General features: G+C 35.5%; 1 protein-coding gene across 1 annotated transcript in view; it reads left to right on the top strand.

Moving 5' to 3' along the window:
• The window catches only part of LOC309972311 (uncharacterized protein), a gene marked incomplete at its 3' end in the record, with an annotated part of 160,431 nt that overhangs the window by 4,213 nt on the left and 134,453 nt on the right, over positions 1–21,765 (top strand). Inside the window, 1 exon segment of the mRNA XM_082855949.1 lies at positions 197–325.

Here is a 21,765-nt window from a genome sequence, read left to right as displayed (position 1 = left end):
GTTTCCTGGCTCAGGCTTCTAGTGGGGGGTGGGTAAAGAATATAGTCCTACTATGGTGCAGAAATACATAATCACACACAGCAACTTGGTTTGGAGTTTGTGTTGTTGGGGTGACATTTATTAGGAAAGACAATAAGGAATGGTCTCTCGTTGCTCGATCACAATTACTGAACTCAAAATGTATCTCTGCTCACAGCCTGCTGCTTGCCTTTGACTCCTCAGGGGGTGGAGCAAATGATTTCCTTCCTGGATGGGGCAGTCTATGGTCAGTGTACAAGAGTTGCTGTAGCAACCCCGCAGCTGTGCTCTGCCTAGCAGAAACTCGGTAGGATATCATAGATTTTGTTCACTTAAGTAAAAACAGGTTTGTTTGTTTTTTATTTAATCAGAAATTGAAAAAAATGAAATTGGAACTTTTTAGCCACAACAAGTCTCAACTTTAATGAAACTGAAACTAGAAAGTTTGAGTGTCTGAAGCAGGAGGTATTGTGACTATTCTAATCCTGGAAATAGGAGCTGGGGTCTTGAATTAACTGTACTTGTGTGGGTCATTGGCAACATAGCCATTTTTATCAGGTTGTAGCTAAAGGTAGGAGGGTTGGAGGGAAATGCTCAGTTTTTAGCAGTATAAGATTAAAGAAGGAGATACTTAATGCAGTGGGCTAACTGGCTAGGATGGTGTGCTTGAAAATTATTTCTGAGTTTTTTGTATAGCCTTCTTACTTTAAAAATAAAATTTTAACTATAAAGTAGTATTCTTAACCCATGATAAAACATCAAAAGTTAAATTAAAATTTGACTTGTGAGACATCAAACTCAGGGGAAAAGGTGGGTTGGTCATACGCAATGGAAGGAGTGCTCACGGTAGCCAAAAATGCACCAGCTGCCGTTGTTGGTGTAGAGTAAATAGTGAAACTCCTAATGGGGTTTCCTGGAACTCTATTCAGCTGTAACTAAAACTGTACCTACGGAGAACATTTAATTGTATGTGAAGTTTAGATAAGTATAAGCCGACTCCCAGATGTACAACAAGACAAACCTATCTAAGGCATAAGAGCATCTGTGAGATTAAAAAAATTCTTTATGGGTGCCATGGCATCTTTTAGTTAAAGTAAAATGAGGATAAATAAAAATAATTGACTTGTCACTGATGTGAAAATAAATTCACTTCTTGGTAATTAAATAGACCTTGCCAATGCCTCAGCTTTTTTATTCATACTTATTTTCATGTAACTTTCCTCCTTTAATTCCTTTTTTTTTGTATTTTGTTACATAAGGAGAATTAGACATAACAAAATTGCAAATTTAAAGTTTTAAAATATTGTCTAGACCAGAGTTTGTTTGAGTATAGCTGTAAATGATTTACTTAAAGAATCAGGTGGATTTTTTTCCTGGTGGGTTTTTTGGGAGTGTTCTCCTTATGGGTACAGTGTCATTGCATTCTCATTTGGTGCAAGAGCCTACTAGATGCCATAGGCAATCATTAGAATTATAACAGTACACCCCCACTGAAGAAATGTATTTTTATTATATATGCACGGTCCATTGTATCTTATGTGTTTAACAGTTTTAACAGAAAATATTAGAGAAGCAAATTGATCTCTTGTTACTTTATGCTCTGAGGTGGGTTTTTTTGACAATATAAGACTTGTAAATGACCAGTTCAACAGTCTGTAATGTTGGGAGACTGGATCCAGGTTGGAGGTGGAATGTTGGGCATTATGAACTTTCTGTCAAAGGAAGATAAAAAGTTCTATGAATGGTATAATCAGCTTTCTAGAATAATCTTTTAAAATAAAGATGAAGTTATCCACCATACTTTCTGCACAGATTTTGCTTGTCTAACTTCCCCTCATTCTTCAGGTCTCAACTAACTGCTGCCTCTAAGAAGCTCTCTTTAAGCCTCCTCTTCACACCCCTACCTGCTCCGAATTCTGGCTTAGCTGCCTTTTCTGGATATTTTTCCTATCTTTGCACTTTGCACATTTTCTTGTTATCATTTGTTTGTTTGTCTTCCCATAGACTGAAAGCTCCCTGAGGGCAAGATTCTTTCTTGCTCACCGCTGTAGCCCAGCACCTAGCATAATACCTGCCCTGTGCAAGTAGCCTCTCAATAAATATTTAATAATTACATTTCATGAAAATACATTAACCTTATTATGTGGTCTCATCCGGAGTGACCATATTGGGTCAGGTACTGCTGTTTCAGGCACCGGTTCAGCTATTCTGCTGTTTCATCTTTTAAGGATATGTGATCATATTTTACATAACCACTTGTTAAGAATACTTCAGTATTTTATTATTTGTTTCTTTGCGGGCACAGACAACAGGCACTCAGAATGATGCTTTCTTTGATATTATGATGCTAAGAGGAAAAGGTTTGAGAACTAAGGTAGTTCTTTACTTGTATATTGGTGTGTTTGACTTGTTCATTCAGCAAGTATTTATTGATCTCTAATAATCAAGGATTTGTTGATCTCAAGATACTTTGCTAGTTGCTATGGGAGATTCAAAGACACATTATACATGGATTCTGTCTTCAAGTTGCTTATAGTCTGATAGGGGAGATAAGACTTATACATAAACATACAAGGAAAAACAGCAATAGGTGACACAGAGGTATAATGACCAGCACAGAATAGATGCTCTAAAAATATTTGTCTACCAAACCTTTGTTTTCAACCATTGATAGATAAAGTTGGCCTGTTTGTATTTCTTCATTCACTATCTTTATATATATGGCAGAATTGGTCTCGGATTCTTAATTTTCTATAGGCTTGTTGATTGAAGATACCAGTTCACCTAGTAATCTCAAACAAGTACTGCCACATAACAAGCATCAAATTCAAAGACATGAGTAGAAAGAATGGGTATGAAACACGGAAGTAAATGGGAAGCGAGTGGAGAATGAGGGGGGCAAAAGTCAAGCAATAATGATTTAGACTGCAACAGAAAAATAATATAGAGACAAGTTATATTCCAGAGGCCAATTATTGACTTGCACAGAATTATGCACATGATTGCCAGTCACTTTCCTTATGAATTTAAGCCATTCAGTTTCCTCATACTTCATCTTCCTTATCACTTAGGCCAGGTCAATATTTTTCAAACTGTAGCTCATATCCTATTAATGGATTGTGAAATCAGTTTAGTGGGTCACTACCAACATTTTGAAAATAATATAGAATAGCATTGAAACTATCAGAGTGCATCACACATAGAGAAGGTAGTGGTGTTTCATGAAACTTTGTGAGTACTGAATTATAATTTAAAATGTAGTCCTAAATGTTATTTGGAAAAGAAAAAGCCAGCTCTTAATAAATGTTCAAAGGGAATGAATTTGAAAGATGTTGTAGAGGAAAGTGAGATAGCCAGTTTAAAATAGGAATACTCCTGAGGACTTCCCTGGTTGTCCAGTGGGTAAGACTCTGTGCTCCCAATGCAGGGGGCCCAGTTCAATCCCTGGTCCGGGAACTAGATCCCACATGCATACCGCAGCTAAGAGCCCACATGTCGCAACTAAACATGCCACAAGGAAGATTCCCGCATGTGGCAACTAAGACCTGGCGCAGCCTAAATAAACAAATATATAAATATAAAATAAAATAAATAAAATAAAACCAGGAATACTCTGAAATCCCCTGCTATGGCTTGTGGCAGACTACTGTTTAGCCCAGAAATACCATTTCAAATTTGTTTTGTATGTTCTACAGATAGAAGTCCCATTTTAAATGTAACGGTATTTACATTTGCTGGTTTATAGAATACTCTTTTCAAAACACTAGCCAACCTACATTAGAGGAGTGTTGTTTTTCTAATGTAGATACAAATAAATATATTCAACATGAATTCCTTAACAAATGGCCCTGTTACTCCTCACCTATTGTTTCTATCTAGACAGTGCCTCTGTGTGGAATCTAACCAAGCTTGGGTCTTATGGATAGGAAAGAAATTTTTTCTGTATGGTGCTTGAGACAACTTTAAAATGCATAAAGAAATGAGATTTGTGGGAGAAAAACTGTGTGCATGTCTTGAATCTGAAATGAGCAAAAATTTATCCCTTGACAAACCCTATTTGTCTGAGCATCAACAGTCAACAACACTAAAAAAAATTTAAAACCTGATGTACCACCCACATGACACTCTTTAAAAACATGTCACTTTACTGAGCTGATAAAATATTTTTAAATGAGTGAATGGGAGTATATAAATATCTTACCTGAAAAATACCTTCATTAAATGAACTAACTACCAACTGAGAGGCTGTATTTCTGTGACTTTTGATATCCTTTTCAACATATTTCTTCATGGCCGTATCAGCTCTGGGCTATGGTCAGAACATAGGAAGAAGTGCCATAAGGAAGTGAACATTAGAATGATGTTCATTATAATAGGATTCTAGTCACTTGTGAAAGTTCATTCACCACTACAAATTATTAAAGGTGCTTAAATCATTAAATAGATTTTAGTCTTTATGAAAAGAGGATTGTAATGTGAGCCAGACCTTCTAGTTGTAGTTAAAATAATATACTTTTGACCTAATTTTGTTTAATCTGATTAAGTAAATTTTAGGATAAGTTCTGAAAAACCTTGGAAGATATTCTTTGGTTAGTTTCCTTAAAGTTAAGTGTACAGGGCTTCCCTGGTGGGCAGTGGTTGAGAGTCCGCCTGCCAATGCTGGGGACACGGGTTCGTGCCCTGGTCTGGGAAGGTCCCACATGCCACAGGGCGGCTGGGCCCGTGAGCCATGGCCGCTGAGCCTGCGCGTCCAGAGCCTGTGCTCCGCAACGGGAGAGGCCACAACAGTGAGAGGCCCGCGTACCACACACACACAAAAAAGTTAAGTGTACATTGACTTGTAGGGTATTTCTCAGAAAAATCTATTACTGAACTAGTGCAGAATGTGAATCATTTCTTGCCTGAAATATAAGATTGCTGTTTACAGGGCACTTGTCCAGAATCTTCTTGCTGAATTGGAAAGTATTTCACTTTCCATCACTGTAGGTTCTTTTAACTTCACAAATGTGTTATTCAAAACGTAAACCCTATTGGTACACAGGAAACCCATTTAAAATTAAATTTTAAAACACTCTTGAGAATTCCATGGAACATTTTTGGTTTTATAATTTCTAGCAAAAGAAAAAGTACCTTTAATACTTTAAAAATATATTTTCAGAGATAGCTAAACCCCAAATATGTAATACATGTGAAAGAATAGCACTATTAATATCTTAAATATTGAATGTTGGAGCATAAAATTAAAAAATTACCTTCATTTTCCCCAAAATAAGCTAAGCCACAAATTTAAAGCTGGGAAATTCAGTACCAGAATTAAAAGAAATTATTTCTAGGTTAAGAAGTTCTATGTTTTACTTTAATCTCAAAAGGAACTGGTCTTTTAAAAACTTATTCTATGATTTTATGTATATAACTCTTTGGTTTGATAAACTTGGAAGAATTTATATCATTATTACATACTATGCTTCTGTCTTGTGGTGTGATTTAAATATTGGGCACCTAAGCTAAATTTTCAGAGAGGGTCCTTTTCGCTTTGTTGTTTTACTGTATAGCTCTCAAGTAGAGTGAGGGCTGTGCCTTTGGTATTTAGGTAGAATGTTTTCCTGTGATTTCTAATTCTCAGAGCCACTTCTGAGCATTTCTACGGATATTCCGCAGAAAGTGAAGTTTGATTCTCTTAATCAGTTTACTAAAGTACTATTGATACAAATTACCACTGACTGAAATAAAACATAAACCACTCAGAGACTAAAGCATTCAGAAAAGAAAAGCAGTTTATATGCAAACAAGATTTGTAAGGGAGTCCAAGCTATAGAAGGATAGCTTTCACAAATTAAAGATATGACAAGTATTTAAAAGAAAAAAATAACTTACAAAAATACCAAGGTCACCAAGTTTACAGTTACTCTCTTCAAGGTGGAAAACAGCAGTTTTCTCACATAATTGTCATATCCAAAAAAGTCATCACATATCTCCAGACATCAGCATTGCCAAAATCAGGGATACTGTTGTTTTTATCAGAGAATAACTTACAGGAAAGACTCAAGGTTTCATTTACTGGGGAAACAAAAACCAGGCCGATTGACTGTTTTTGATGATATTACTTTATCTCAGGGTTGCAAAGTGTGTTTTCAGGGGTCCCCAAGGTCACCCTTGGGTTCAGTGACTCACTAAAGAATACATAGAACTCAGAAAAGCTATTATACTCTCGGTTATGGCTTATTACAGCAAAAAGATACAAATTTAAATCAGCAACTCAAAAATGGATATAAGGCAAAGTCCAGAAAACACCAGGCATGAGCTACTACTTGTCCTCTTCCAGTGAAGTCATTCAGACAGCACTTAATTCTAGCAACGATGTGTGGTATGCTTGGAGTATGGCCAACCAAGGAAGCTCCTCTGAGCTTTGGTGTCCAGGTTTTTAAATTGTGGGCTGGTCACATAGCATGGCTGACTGCACATGTGACTGACCTTCAGTCTCCATCCCCTCTAGAGGTTAAGCTGATACTAAATGGCTGAAAGCCCCCACCATAAATCACATTGTTAGCATAGATTATCTGGCAGGGCATAAGACTCCCAGGTAAACTAAAACGTTTTTATAAGGCAGAATATTCCAAGGGCTTAGAGGTTATCTCCCAGGAATTGAGCAAGTGTGAAATCTTTCTTCAGAATGTGAAAGGTTTACACAGCCTAGACAGACTATGTTAATCCTTTACTACACAGTGTTGTTTTATTTCGTTTTCTGATTTTGGAATGTGATGTGCATTGCTTACTCTGGTTAAGGTGTCAATTTTGCCTTCAAATTTCCTCCTAAGGCATGGCTTTGACAACATAAATTTGTTTAGTGTTTTTCTGATTCAATATCATTACTTTAATGTTTTGTTTTTATTATGTAAATTGATGAAAGGTCACACATATACAAAAACCTTGTAATTTGGTTAATAAAACTAGAGTCACATGATACTAAAATTTAGGAGTTAACTTTGTCTGAAGGCTTTGTAAAGTTCATATGGTTGTCATTACTTTTATATGTAAAATATTGCTCTTATCAGCTCATATACCAAGACCAGGAACCAAGAACCATCCAGTTCACCTCAAGCAAGTTGCTTGGACCTTGTTTAATAATGAGATTTGAGACATGGCCATGGTTACAAAAGCATTTTTAAGTAACTGCCTTGCAGAAAGGAGAATATTTTTATGGAACCTATGTAAAATAGCATCATGGCCATGAAAAGTAAGGAACTAAGTAAAGGTATTTTGTGTAATTTTAACCAATTTTATTATTTTGGAATAGTTTTTTATGTCATTTTCTCCAGAATCATAATTTTTATGTTTCTCTAATAATGTATTACTTATAAGCTATACTGAGAATTTTCATAGAATTTTTTTTCTGAATTCCAAAGGCTCTGTTGGAACATGATGCCATTTAAAGAGTGTTTCATTCCAGTTTATGCAAGTGTGGCCAATAGAGAGTTTGAAATAAAGAAGAAAGGAATTTTTCTTATATGTCCATTAGATATAGAACATTAGTCATAATTAACTAATTTACTCCTGGGTAAATAATTCTTGTTTTTCTGATTTTGGGTGAAGCAATCTATTTCACAAAGTTATCTGCTTCTGGATTTAAAGAATCCTAGAAATCCTGACTCTATATTTGGTAGTCTGACAGGTATTTGTTTGTCATGCTGACATCAGCTTATACTGAAAAGTCTGCTTCCATGAGTCTACTCCCTGTAGAGTCAACAGTTATGAGTATGATAAAAGTCTTTACTGAGGCTTTCACTATTTTCATGTTTCTGTCAGAAGACTCAATTTCTGGTCTGTGTAGCTCATAATAGGGACTTAAGACTAGGCAAATGTAAGGAAAAAGCAGAAACTATCTATGGATGACAAGACTCAGTGGCTCATGTTAATTTGTAATAGCCAACAATGATAGAATAGTGAAGAGTGAAATCCCTTTTTTCTGAAATAACACATAATCACTTTCTGAGGATTTAGTTAATAATTACCTTGAGAGAAAAACTATATTATGGACAGAGTAGGCATTAAGTAGTCTCCATGTTCTTTTAATTTATCCCATAAAACATCTTGGGATTGTCAACTGGAAACAAAATATTTCTTTTAAAAAATTAATTTTTAAAAATAGGTTTTGTGCCAGTTTTTGTAGATGGACATGACTATTTTTCTGTCCAACCTGAAAGTTACACAATTACTAAAGTATCTTTATTTTATATTAATGCATTTTACTTAAAGGCAATTAAGTTAAACTCCTCTTACTGATTTGCAAGTTCTTTTCATATTGAGGACTTGATAAGCAGGATGACTTTTACAGAAGTTTTGAGCTAATAAATAATCTGGAGTATATCGAACATATCATTTTTAACACTCCTTTTATAGGATAAATGAGCAAACCTTTGTGGCTGTCTGGCAGCTGTTTAGGAAACCCCAAAGACAACTATGGTATAAAAGACATAGTAAAGAGTTGTTTACTCTGAATTTGGGGACTGAATTTGGGAAATGCAATATCAAAAAATGTTATCAGAGGAGAAAAGATATGAGTAAGCGATTAAATAAAGTTTACAGGTAATATTTAAAATAAACTAAGCATCAAGTAATGATACTTATTAGGGAACTTTTTCAAAGATGAGGAACTTTTTTTTTTCCCTTGAACCATTTTTATTGACAAAAGTAAACAAACATAGAAGTTAATAAAAATCAGATCTTCTTGAGATAAACTTCACTTAGATATCTTATAAACACTCAATTCAACATCATATTATATTAATATCCTCTGTAAATCAACTCTTACTTCTGACTTTTGTCTCTCTATTCTTGATAACATTATCTCAGTCATTCACTTTCATTTGTATCATTTTTTTAAATTAGATTCCACATATGACTGATATCATATTTGTCTTTCTCTGTCAGACTTCACTAAGTATGACAATCTCTAGGTCCATCCATGTTGCTGCAAATGGCATTATTTCAGTCTTTTTAATGGCTGAGTAATATTTCATTGTATATATGTACCACATCTTTTTTTTTTTTTACATCTTTATTGGAGTATAATTGCTTTACAATGGTGTGTTAGTTTCTGCTTTATAACAAAGTGAATCAGTTATACATATACATATGTTTCCATATCTCTTCCCTCTTACATCTCCCTCCTTCCCACCCTCCCTATCCCATGCCTCTATGTGGTCACAAAGCACCTTGTGCTATGCGGCTGCTTCCCACTAGCTAGCTATTTTATGTTTGGTAGTCTATATATGTCCATGCCACTCTCTCACTTTGTCACAGCTTACCTTTCCCCCTCCCCATATCCTCAAGTCCATTCTCTAGTAGGTCTGTATCTTTATTCCCGTCTTACCCCTAGGTTCTTCATGACATTTTTTTTTCTTAGATTCCATATATATATGTGTTAGCATACGGTATTTGTCTTTCTCTTTCTGACTTACTTCACTCTGTATGACAGACTCTATGTCCATCCACCTCACGACAAATAACTCAATTTCATTTCTTTTTATGGCTGAGTAATATTCCATTGTATATATGTGCCACATCTTCTTTATCCATTCATCCAATGATGGACACTTAGGTTGCTTCCATCTCCTGGCTATTGTAAGTAGAGCTGCAATGAACATTTTGGTACATGACTCTTTTTTTTTTTTTTTTTTTTGCGGTACGCGGGCCTCTCACTGTTTTAGCCTCTCCCATTGCGGAGCACAGGCTCTGGACACACAGGCTTAGCAGCCATGGCTCACGGGCCTAGCCGCTCCGGGCATGTGGGATCTTCCTGGACCGGGGCACGAGCCTGTGTCCTCTGCATCGGCAGGCGGACTCTCAACCACTGCACCACCAGGGAAGCCCTACATGACTCTTTTTGAATTATGGTTTTCTCAGGGTATATGCCCAGTAGTGGGATTGCTGGGTCATATGGTAGTTCTATTTGTAGTTTTTTAAGGAACCTCTATACTGTTCTCCAGAGGAACTTTTGTTTAAACAAACAGTTGAAAGGTATGGCAAAAGCACAAAATGTTAGGCTCTCAAGAGTATTTTGGTAATACAAGAAACCTCTGCTATTTGGGCACTAAATACTTTTTAAGTGCTTTTTGTTCCAAGTAGACATATACTCAAAGATTAATTTGTCAATTTAACAGAAAAGAAAATCCAAATTCTAGTTCTACTCTTTTGGATGCCCTCCATATTTTATAGAGTAGGATTCACAAGTCTTTCCTTCATCTTATAAATAAATTCATTTACATCTAGCTAACATTCTGGCACAACCAGACAATTTTACTTTAAGACAAAGTCATTTTCCTTTTCCCATGATATTTACCATGGGAAATAAAAATTCATCATTTTGCATATACACCTCTTTACAGACATATAAATATTCCTTTACATTTCTTAAAAAGGAATATACCAACATATCTCAGTTTCTCATATATATCTTTTCAACCTATTAATTAATGGTCACTTACAGTGTATAAAAGCAAAGCCAGGGGTATGTTAAAACTATGTTTGTTGACCCAGTATTTATTTCATTCTCCACAAATGACTTGCTTAGATATTGTAATTTGTATCCAAGGATTATTAATTAAATGATTAACTCAATTTAATATTAGTTTAGGAATTAGAGGGAATTCCTTGGCAGTCCAGTGGTTAGGACTCAGCCATTTCACTGCCAAGTGTTCGGGTTTGAACCCTGGTTGGGGAACTAAGACCCCCAAGCTGAGAGGTGCAGCCAAAAAAAAAAAAAATTAGAAAAATTTCTATAAGGTTTAATTAATTAGGTTTTTTGGGTTTGTGGAAACAAACCTAAGCCTTTCATGAGTTATACTAGTATGCTAACATTTTAATTTACATTATGATAAGATCAGGAAAGAGACGTATAGTTGTTTTAAGACAGCATTATTAAGCTAGTCGAATTTGTTCAAGGATTCACCTTGATTAGAAATACAAACTTTTGAACTTCGTATTTTCTATTTCTATTTTTTATACTTAATTTTTAAGAGCTCTTCAAATTAAGTTTAAAAGTAATACAGTTTATTAATATTTCTCTCTCCTCTGTCAGTTTACATTGCATTACTTATTTTGTCAACCTGTAAACAAGGCAGTTAATTTAACTCATAGCTAAAAGTTTTTTTTTCCTTCTGCATATAGGCTTCATTAAGAGAAATATTTTTTTAAGAATCAACAGACTTAAAGCAATGAAAGTTGGATGTTTTCTTCCCTTTCTAAAAATTCTTGAGTTCTCTATTTTAAATTGATAAAAGTGTTCCATAGTCTCTGTAAGACAATCAAAAAAGGAATGCAGTTAAATTTAAGAGACTTATAATCTAATTTTTCTTTAGAGCAGGATTTCTCAACCTTGGCACTATTGACATTTTAAGGAGATAATTTATTGTTTGGGAGGGCTCTCCTGTGCGTTGCAGGATAGTTAGCATCCCTGACCTCTATCCACTAGACGTCAATAGCACCCCCATACACAAACACAATTGTGACACCCAATAATGTAGCCAGATATGGCCAAATGTCCCCAGAGCAGAAAAGGATCAAAATGACTCCCAGTTGAGGACCACTGCTCCAGAAATAGGCAAAGGTGCTCAGAAAATATATGCCCTCACTTAACAGATAAACGTATTAATCTTATGGGAAAGCTATGAAAAGAGCTCTGGAGAGTTTATAGCTGGACTTCTCTCTGTGTGTATGCTATTTTTGTAGTACTGTTCAATCGGATCGTGGGTTGAGCTGGGGGCACAACTTTAGGTTTATTAATACCCTGTTTTTGGAAACCAAGCTGTTTCTCACATCTTTACTTGATTCACTTGTGTATTTATGCTTTCTTATTTTCTTTTGAGAGGAGAGAGGGTAAAAGTTATACACCCAGAGCTTTTTAGATTTCTTGCAGTGGTCGTGAATTTCTAGGCAAGCCAGTAGCAATCACTCATATTCAATCACGTTGTGATAAGATCAGGAAAGAGACATATAGTTGTTTTAAGACAGCATTATTAATATATAAATTCAGGCTCATTTGTAGAATGGTTATACAAACCAAACAAAACCTTTAAAGTCTCTCTCTACCCTTTGCTCTAAAACCATGTGAAAATAATTTCTAATTTTGTCCATTGTGTATATTCTCTTTGATGGTAAATCTGGTATTGGAATTAGATATCCCTATATAGTGAGTACAACTTTTCTGACCTATTAATCTCAAATAGCATGCTGAGGAAGAGAGAAATTTAGCTTCAGAGAGAAAGTTATAATTGTAAACAGACTATTGTTAAAAGCTGTGCCTTCCTTTTGCAAAGAGGAAAAGAGTCTTTTTCAAAAATACACAAAAAGAACCAACAATCTTAGTTTTATAACATTAGCCACAGATGGATCAAATGTAATCAAAGTACAAAAAATTTATTGGCTGATGGTAGCAGCTCCAGATCTCCAGTGGCTGCTCTCCATTCCTGTGGGCACAAAAATATTTTTTTCTTAATTAATTTGAACTCAGAGTGTCACACACATGAAAAACAGCATAGAGGATATCATCAATGGTTAGGCAACAATAAAATAAATCAGTAATGTAGGGAATGATATGAACAACTTCCCAACTTACTACTGAAACTAGTTATCAGATTGACTAAATCAATGTCTCAAGACCCAGAAGCAAAGGAAAGATGTATCTCAGATGACAAAAGATAACAAAATCCTCAAGACGAATATAAAGTACAATCAGATATTCTGTCATAAAGACCTCATAAAAATCAGACAGTAAGAACATTAAAATCTATATTATCAACATTGCTGCCACCAAATGAGAAATTAGTGGTTGTGTACAAATCAGAACCAGCATGAAAAAGACTTAACCAGGAAACAACCAAACAAACATAAAGAGTCAGAAAAAGAAATAGAATCAACTAGATTAAAATCCTGTTGCCGAAAAGAACAAAGCTGAAGGCATAACCCTTCCAGACTTCAGGCAATACTACAAAGCTACAACGTGGTATTGGCACAAAAACAGACATATAGATCAATGGAACAGAATAGAGAGCCCAGAAATAAACCCACACACTTACGGTCAATTAATCTTCAACAAAGGAGGCAAGAATATACAATGGAGAAAGAGTCTCTTCAAATGGTGTTGGGAAAGCTGGATAGCTGTATATAAGCCAATGAAGTTAGAATAGTCCCACACACGATACACAAAAATAAACTCAGAATGGCTTAAAGACTTAGGTATAAGACATGACATTATAAAATTCCTGGAAGAGAATATAGGCAAAACATTCTCTGACATAAATTGTACCAATGTTTTTTTTTCCCTAAATTTTTCAAAAAATTTATTTTATATTTTTGGCTGTGTTGGGTCTTTGTTGCTGCGCGCGGGCTTTCTATAGTTGCAGCGAGGCTGGGCTACTCTTCATTGGGGTAAACAGCCTTCTCATTGCAGTGCCTTCTCTCGTTGCGGAGCACAGGCTCTAGGCACACAGGCTTCAGTAGTAATGGCATGCGGGTTCAGTAATTGTGGCTTGCGGCCTCTAGAGCGCAGGTTCAATAGTTGTGGCGCATGGGCTGTGTTGCTCCACAGCATGTGTGATTTTCCCGGACCAGGGCTCAAACCCATGTCCCCTGTGCCACCAGGGAAGCCCTCTTTATATTTATTTATTTTATTTATTTTTGCTGTGTTGGGTTTTAGTTGTGGCACACAGGATTTTTTGCAGCACGCGGGCTTCTCTCTAGTTGTGGCATGCAGGTTTTCTCTCTCTAGTTGTGATGCGTGGGCTCCAGCACACGTGGGCTCTCTAGTTGAGGTGCACGAGCTCAGTAGTTGTGGTGTGCGGGATGTGGGATCTTAGTTCCCTGACCAAGGATTGAACCCGCATCCTTGCATTATAAGGCAGATTCTTTACCACTGGACCACCACAGGAGTCCCTGGACCAATGTTTCCTTAGATCAGTCTCCCAAGCAAAAGAAATAAAAGCAAAAATAAGCAAATGGGACGTAATCAAACTGATAAGCTTTTACACATCAAAGGAAACCATAAATAAAACGAAAAGACCACCTGTGGACTGGAAGAAAATATTTGCAAATGAAGCGACTGACATGGGTTCAATTTCCAAAATAAACAAATGGTTCATACAAGTCAATATAAAAAAAAAAGCAACCCAATCAAAAAAGGGGTAGAAGACCTAAAGAGACATTTCTGCAAAGAAATACAGATGGCCAACAGGCACACGAAAAGATGCTCACCTCACTAATTACTAGAGAAATCCAAATCAAAGCTGCAGTGAAGTATCACCTCACATCAGTTAGAGTGGCCATCATCAAAAAGTCTATAAATAATGAATGCTGGATAGGGTATGGAAAATAGGGAACCCTCCTACACTGCTGGTGGGAATGTAAATTGGGGCAGCCACTATGGAGAACTGTATGGAGGATTCTTAAAAAACTAAAAATAGAGTTACCGTATGTTCCAGCAATCCTACTCCTGGGCATATATCCAGAAAAGATGAAAACTAATTCAAAAAGATACATGCACCCCAATGTTCATAGCAGCACTATTTATAATAGCCAAGACAAGGAAGCAACCTAAGCGTCCATTGACAGAGGAATGCATAAAGAAGTTGTGGTGTATATATACAATATTACTCAGCCATAAAAAAGAATGAAATAATGCCGTTTGCAGCAACATGGATGAACCTAGAAATTATCATACTAAGTGAAGTAAGACAGAGAAGGACAAATACAATATCACTTATATATGGAATCTAAAATATGACACAAATTAACCTATTTACTAAACAGAAAGAAACATACATAGAAAGCAAACTTACAGTTACTAAAGGGGAAGGGGGGAGGATAAATTAGGAGTATAAGATTAACAGATACACATTACCATATATAAAATAGATAAACAATAAAGATTTCCTGTATAGCAAAGGGAACTAATATATTCAATATCTTGCAATAACCTATAATGGAAAAGAATTGAAAATATATATATGTATATGTGTAACTGAATCACTGTGCTGTACACCTGAAAGTAACACAATATAGTAAATCAACTATACTTCAATTAAAAACAACAACAAAAAAAACTATTGCCACAGGAGATTCACCCTAAGACTAGAAAAAGATACACCTCAAAAAGCTCTTGAGTTGCTCCTCATGGACAATGCAGTTTACTTGGCTCTGGCTGGTGAATACACCTCTGGTAGATAAATACATAAAATCTTGGTGGAATCTCTAGAATTGTCAAAGGAATAGTCAGACACAAAGCATTTAGAAAAGTTTACTTCCAAGAAAAGTTTGCAAGAAACTCCAAGTTTTTAAAAGAATTGGTTCATCAAATTAAAAAATACGGGGAAAACCCCACAAAATTATAAACATTACCAAGTTTGTAGTTATGCAGTCCACGGTAGAAAAGACAGAAATTTTCTCACACAGTTGTCGTAGCCACAGAGCTTATCACAGATCTTCAACTATCAATATTGCAAAAACTTGGTGATAAAGTTGCTTTTATTAGGCAGTCAGTACTTATAAACAAAACCTAAGGATTCTTTTGTTTTGGGAAAGTGAACCAGGCACAGGGACCCTGTTTTTGTTTGCTTATTTTATTTCTTTCAGGGTACAAGTTGTTTTATTTTCTTATTATGATGTACACACTTACTGATAATGGCAGCAAAGCATTGTATCAGTTTTGCTTCCATACATGCTTCCTTTAGTCCTTGGTAGTTACAAATCCTTCCATGAACAAATACTGAGGTAGTTTATTATCACTTAAGGTAAAAGACATAACAGTACAGAGGGGAAAGTCAAAGTTTGAGGGAAGGTGCTTTGGATATGAGGGATATTTTTTCTTGAAAGAAATTGTCATATCTTTGTGGACAAAATAATGGAAACTTAGAATGTATAGGGTTAATATACAAATGACTAAGACAAATCATAAGAATTTGATTTTGCCTGACAAAAAATCCAGGAGAAGGAGTATAACAAAATTAAATTTGCCAGGGTATTCCAGTGAGAAGGTAAATTGTATGCAAAAGCTGACCTTGTCATACCTCAAAGAAAAATGCATGCAGAATTATATACTTCAAGAATTTATATAATACTAAGAGGATTGAGGTCCATTTAATCCATATCCGTTAGATGACCTCTTCCAAACAGCCAGACACCTTGGTTTTTCCCAGAGATCTATTAGAGCAGTTTTTCTCAAAATGCAGATTATGATCCATTAGTGGATCCTAACATTGATTACTAGTGGGTTGTGACTAAAAGTTTGTTTTTAATGAAATAGAATAGAAAATATGAGAATACATTTAGGTAGTACTCTCACGTTAGTATTGAGACCTCTACTTCAGGTAAGATTTAGTAGAAAAGCCACGCTCCCACTAAAACAATAAATTACAAAGTCATATGTTTAAAGTCATTGGAAAGTTATAGACACAATGAAGACTAGAAGAATTAAAATTCCAGAAAGGGAAGAACCCTCCTAGGTCACTTGACAATCCCTGGCTATTTTATTCCTTAGAACATTTACCAATTCTGGTCACAGTGACTCTGTTTTTGGCATGGGGACTCCACTGGGACAAAGAAAAGCCAGGGGAGTTTTTGAAGGCCATGGATGCAGGCATGACAGATTTGAATTTAAATTCTGAAAAATACCACTGGACATTTGCTGAATGCTAGAGTATAAAAGAAACTGGAGAACTGGCCAAGAAAGGCAGAATAAGATCTGCAGTCTCATGGTGAAGAGATAAATTCCTGCTAGCAAAAGGGACTGCATCAAACAGTCCCTCAAGTTTTGGCCAGATATTGAACTTGATGGGATGGGAGGCTAAGCTCAAAACTTTTGAAGGACAGAATTTCAGGGATGAGAAGAAAGGGAAAAGCCCAGCTGTCAGTCAAAAGTCTCAGAAGGCCATACCCAGGAAGGAAGCTGGATTGCAAAGTCATAGTGAAATCTGTCCACAGTGCTTAGGAGACAAACTCCCACCAGAGACAGGAAGTCAGCAAGAAACACTTGATGAGTTTTCCTCTCAAGACATTTGCCAGATTTTAAAGCTACATGAGGCGAGAGGCTAATGAGCTAAATTAAAACCTCCAAAGGGAAGACTGAATCTCCCATAGTGTTTACGGGCTGAAAGGTAAGAGACCTTCCAAGCTATTGATCAAAAGTCCAGGTGAGCCACACCTGAGGAAAAATGACAAACAAGAGGTAGACTGAGTCTAACTAAAACCAGAATCCATCCCCAATCTAGTTCAGTTCCTGATGGGATTAAGGTGATCAGCCCTTCAAATTATGCAACTAACAGAGGAAAGGGAGAACCTTTATGAGGGAAAATAACATCATTACAAGTCCCATTTGTTCATTTTATACCCCAAATATGGCATATAATAAATTATAAGGCTTGAAAAGAGGCAGGAAAATGTGAGTGATAAGAGAAAAAGCAGATAATAAAAGCAAACCCATAGATGATCTAGATATTGGAACTAGCAGGCTGGGACTTTAAAATAATTGTATAGGGCTTCCCTGGTGGCGCAGTGGTTGAGAGTCTGCCTGCCAATGCAGGGGACGCAGGTTCATGTCCCAGTCTGGGAAGATCCCACATGCCGTGGAGAGGCTGGGCCTGTGAGCCATGGCTGCTGAACCTGCGAGTCCGGAGCCTGTGCTCCGCAACGGGAGAGGCCACAACAGTGAGAGGCCCGCATACTGCAAAAAAAAAAAAAAAAAAAAATTGTATATGTGTGTGTGTGTGTGTGTGTGTGTGTGCACACGCGCACGCAAGGGAACAAAGGAAAAGATGGACAAAATGGATAAAATGATGGATAATTTTGACAGAATTGGAATCTATAAAAATAATTAAATATACATTACAGATTTTAAAAATACAACAGCTAAAATTGAGAATTCATTGTGCAGTTTTAGCAATAGCTTAGACTGAGCAAAAAGTGTTAGTGAACTTGAGGACAGATAAGTTGATAGTACCCAAAACTGAAGCACAGAGACAAAAAGAATGCAAAGAATAAAACTTAGTATAAGAGACATGTGGAATACAGTGAAGCAGTCAAATATATATTTAATTAGAGTCATAGAAGGACGAGAATTAGAGAATGGGGCAGAAGCAATATATGCAGAGATAATAGTCAAGAAATTTCGAAAATTGATGATAGATATCATTCCAAACATTAAAGAAGCTCAGTGAACCTCAATACACAACAAGGATATATACAAAGGAAACCATAATTAAGTATATCATAGTTGAACTGCTGACAAAGATAAAATCTTAAAAGCAGCAAGAGAAAATAAGGCACTTTTTCAAAAAGAAACAGTAGGGCAGATGACTATTTTACTGAAATTATGGAAGCCAAGAGATATTTAAAGTACTAAAAGAAAAAAGAACTCTCAATTTTATGTCCAATTAAAATATCTTTAGAGATCATAGTAGAAATATAGATTTATTCAGACAAATGAGAGCTGAGAGAATCCATCAGGAGCAGACCCACACTATGAAAAATATGAAAGGAAGTTCTTCAGGCTAAAGGAAAATTAACTCAAATGGAAGCACAGATCTTCAGGAAAGAAGAGCAGCAGGAAAGATAAATATATGGGTAAAAAAATTTTAATTGACTTTCAAAGTAGCAAAAATAACAATATTGTGGAGTTTATGTGTAGACGTATAATAAACAGTTGCATGAATTGTAGGAAGGAGTTATGTGGACTTAAATCATTGTAAGATTTTTATTTGGATAGTAAAAGACTGTCAAAAAAATTGCTAGCTTTAGAGTGGAAGACACCATGAAAACAAAAACTCCTAGCTTAAGGTAGGCTGTAATAAGTCAAGAATATATTGGAATCTAGAGGAGTAACTATCAAAGTGTGGCCTTTTGATTTAGCAGCATAAGCATCATCTGGGAATTTGTTAGAAGTGAAAATTTCCAGGTTTCCCCCAGACCTACTAAATCAGAAACTTTGGAGGTGAGGCCCAGAAATCTATGTTTGAAGAAGTCCTTTAGGTGATTCTGATGCACACTAAAATTTGAGAACTATAGGTAACTACCAAAAGAAAACGGGTATAATTAAAAACCTAATAGAAGAGGCAAAACAGAATAATAAAAATACTTGATTAATCCAGAGTAATGAAGGAAGGGAAGAATAAAGGAACAAAAAATAGGTAGGACGAATAGAAAAATAAATAAAATGAATAAAATACATAGTAAAATACATAGTAAGATTGTGCACTTAAACCCATCTGTAACAGTAATCACATTAAATGTAAATGAACTCAGTGCTCCAATTAAAAGACAAAGATTTTCAGACTGAAGAGACAAAATGACACAGATAATTTTAAAGGATTAAAAAGATACACCATGTAAATACTAACCCCCAAAACAAAAACAAAACAAAACAAGAAAACCTTCTGTGACTATATTACTAATTTGTAAGTTTGACTTGAAGAAATATGACTAGAGATGAAGAGGGACATGTCATAATGATAAGTTTCAATTCAATGAAAAAAAATTTACAATCCTATTTGTATACAGCCATAATATAGCTTCAAATGTATAAAACTATAATGTCAGAACTAAATGAAGAAATAGAAAAATCCATAATTATTATCAAAGATTTTAATATACCTGTCTCAATTTCTCATAAAAATCATACCAATAAATCAGATATAAAAGATTAAGAAGAAATGTGATCTAATTAACCTAATCGAACACTATTCCCAACAATAGTAAATATATATTCAAGAGTATTTGGAACATTTACCAAAACAGATCATATGTTGGGCCATAAAGCAAGTTTAAAATATTTTTAAAAATTGAAGTCATGCAGGGTACGTTCTCAGAACACAGTGCAATCACACTAGAAATTAATGACAGAAATATAGAACCACCTCTAAACAACTTATAGGTCAAAGAAGAAATCACAATGGAAACTAGAAAGCATTTAAATGATAAATAATGAAAACACAACATCCAAAATGGTAATGCAGCTAAAATAATGCTTAGAAGGAAGTTTAAAGCTTTAAAGGCATATCTTAGAAGACAGGTAAAAAATTAATGATCTAAACTTCCATCTCAAGTGCTAGAAAAAGAAGAGCAAATTAAATTTAAGATAGTAAGATAAATGGTATAATAAATGACTTAATAAATATGTAAATAATAAATTATAAATAAATAATTCAATAGGTATAGCTCAATTTGTATAATAAATTATATAAATAAATATCAATAATAGATGAATAATAAATGAGCAAAAATCAATGAAAGAGAAGGCAGACATAGAGTAGACACAATAAAACTAAATATGGGGGGCTTCCCTGATGGCGCACTGGTTGAGAGTCCGCCTGCAAATGCAGGGGACACGGGTTCGTGCCCCGGTCTGGGAGGATCCCACATGCTGTGGAGCAACTAGGCCCATGAGCCATGGCCACTGAGCCTGTGCGTCCGGAGCCTGTGTTCCACAACGGGAGAGGCCACAACAGTGAGAGGCCCACATACTGCAAAAAAAAAAAAACTAAATATGGGTCATTTGAAAAGTTTAATAAAATTATTAAATCCCTAATAAGACTGATCAAGATAAAATAGCAAGTACAGAAATTATCAGTATCAGGAATGTAAAAGGAGACAGCAGTATACATCCCATAGACATTAAAAAGATAAAGGGCTGAACAAACATATGGACACCAAGGGGTGAAAGTGGCCGGGTGGTGGTGGTGGTGGGATGAATTGGGAGATTGGAATTGACATGTATACACTAATATGTATAAAATAGATAACTAATAAGAACCTGCTGTATAAAAAATAAATTAAATTTTAAAAAAAGATAAAGGGCTTCAAACACTCCCTAACAACATACACAAAAATAAACTCAAAATGGATTAAAGACCTAAATATAATGCCAGACACTATAAAACTCTTAGAGGAAAACACAGACAGAATACTTTATGACATAAATCACAGCAAGATCCTTTTTGACCCACCTCCTAGAGAAATGGAAATAAAAATAAACAAATGGGACCTAATGAAACTTAAAAGCTTTTGCACAGCAAAGGAAACCATAAACAAGACGAAAAGACAGCCCTCAGAATGGGAGAAAATACTTGCAAATTAAGCAACTGACAAAGGATTAATCTCCAAAATTTATAAGCAGCTCATGCAGCTCAATATCAAATAAACAACCCAATCCAAAAACGGGCAGAAGACCTAAATAGACATTTCTCCAAAGAAGATAGATTTCCAACAAACACATGAAAGGATGCTCAACATCACTAATTATTAGAGAAATGCAAATCAAAGCTACAATGTGGTATCACCTCACCCTAGTCAGAATGGCCATCATCAAAAAATCTATAAACAATGCTGGAGAGGGTGTGGAGAAAAGGGAACCTTCTTGCACTGTTGGTGGGAATGTAAATTGATACAGCCACTATGGAGAACAGTATGGAGGTTCCTTAAAAAACTAAAATTAGAACTATCATATGACCCAGCCATCCCACTAGTGGGCATATACCCTGAGAAAACCATAATTCACAAAGAGTCATGTACCACAATGTTCATTGCAGCTCTATTTACAATAGCCAGGACATGGAAGCAACCTAAGTGTCCATCGACAGATGAATTGATAAAGAAGATGTGGCACATATATACAATGGAATATTACTCAGCCATAAAAAGAAACAAAACTGAGTTATTTGTAGTGAGGTGGATGGACCTAGAGACTGTCATACAGAGTGAAGTAAG

The sequence above is a fragment of the Leucopleurus acutus genome, assembly GCF_964270905.1.
Source record: "Leucopleurus acutus genome assembly, chromosome: 15".
Classification (NCBI taxonomy): domain Eukaryota; kingdom Metazoa; phylum Chordata; class Mammalia; order Artiodactyla; family Delphinidae; genus Leucopleurus; species Leucopleurus acutus.
This window is presented reverse-complemented; position numbering and strand designations above follow the sequence as displayed.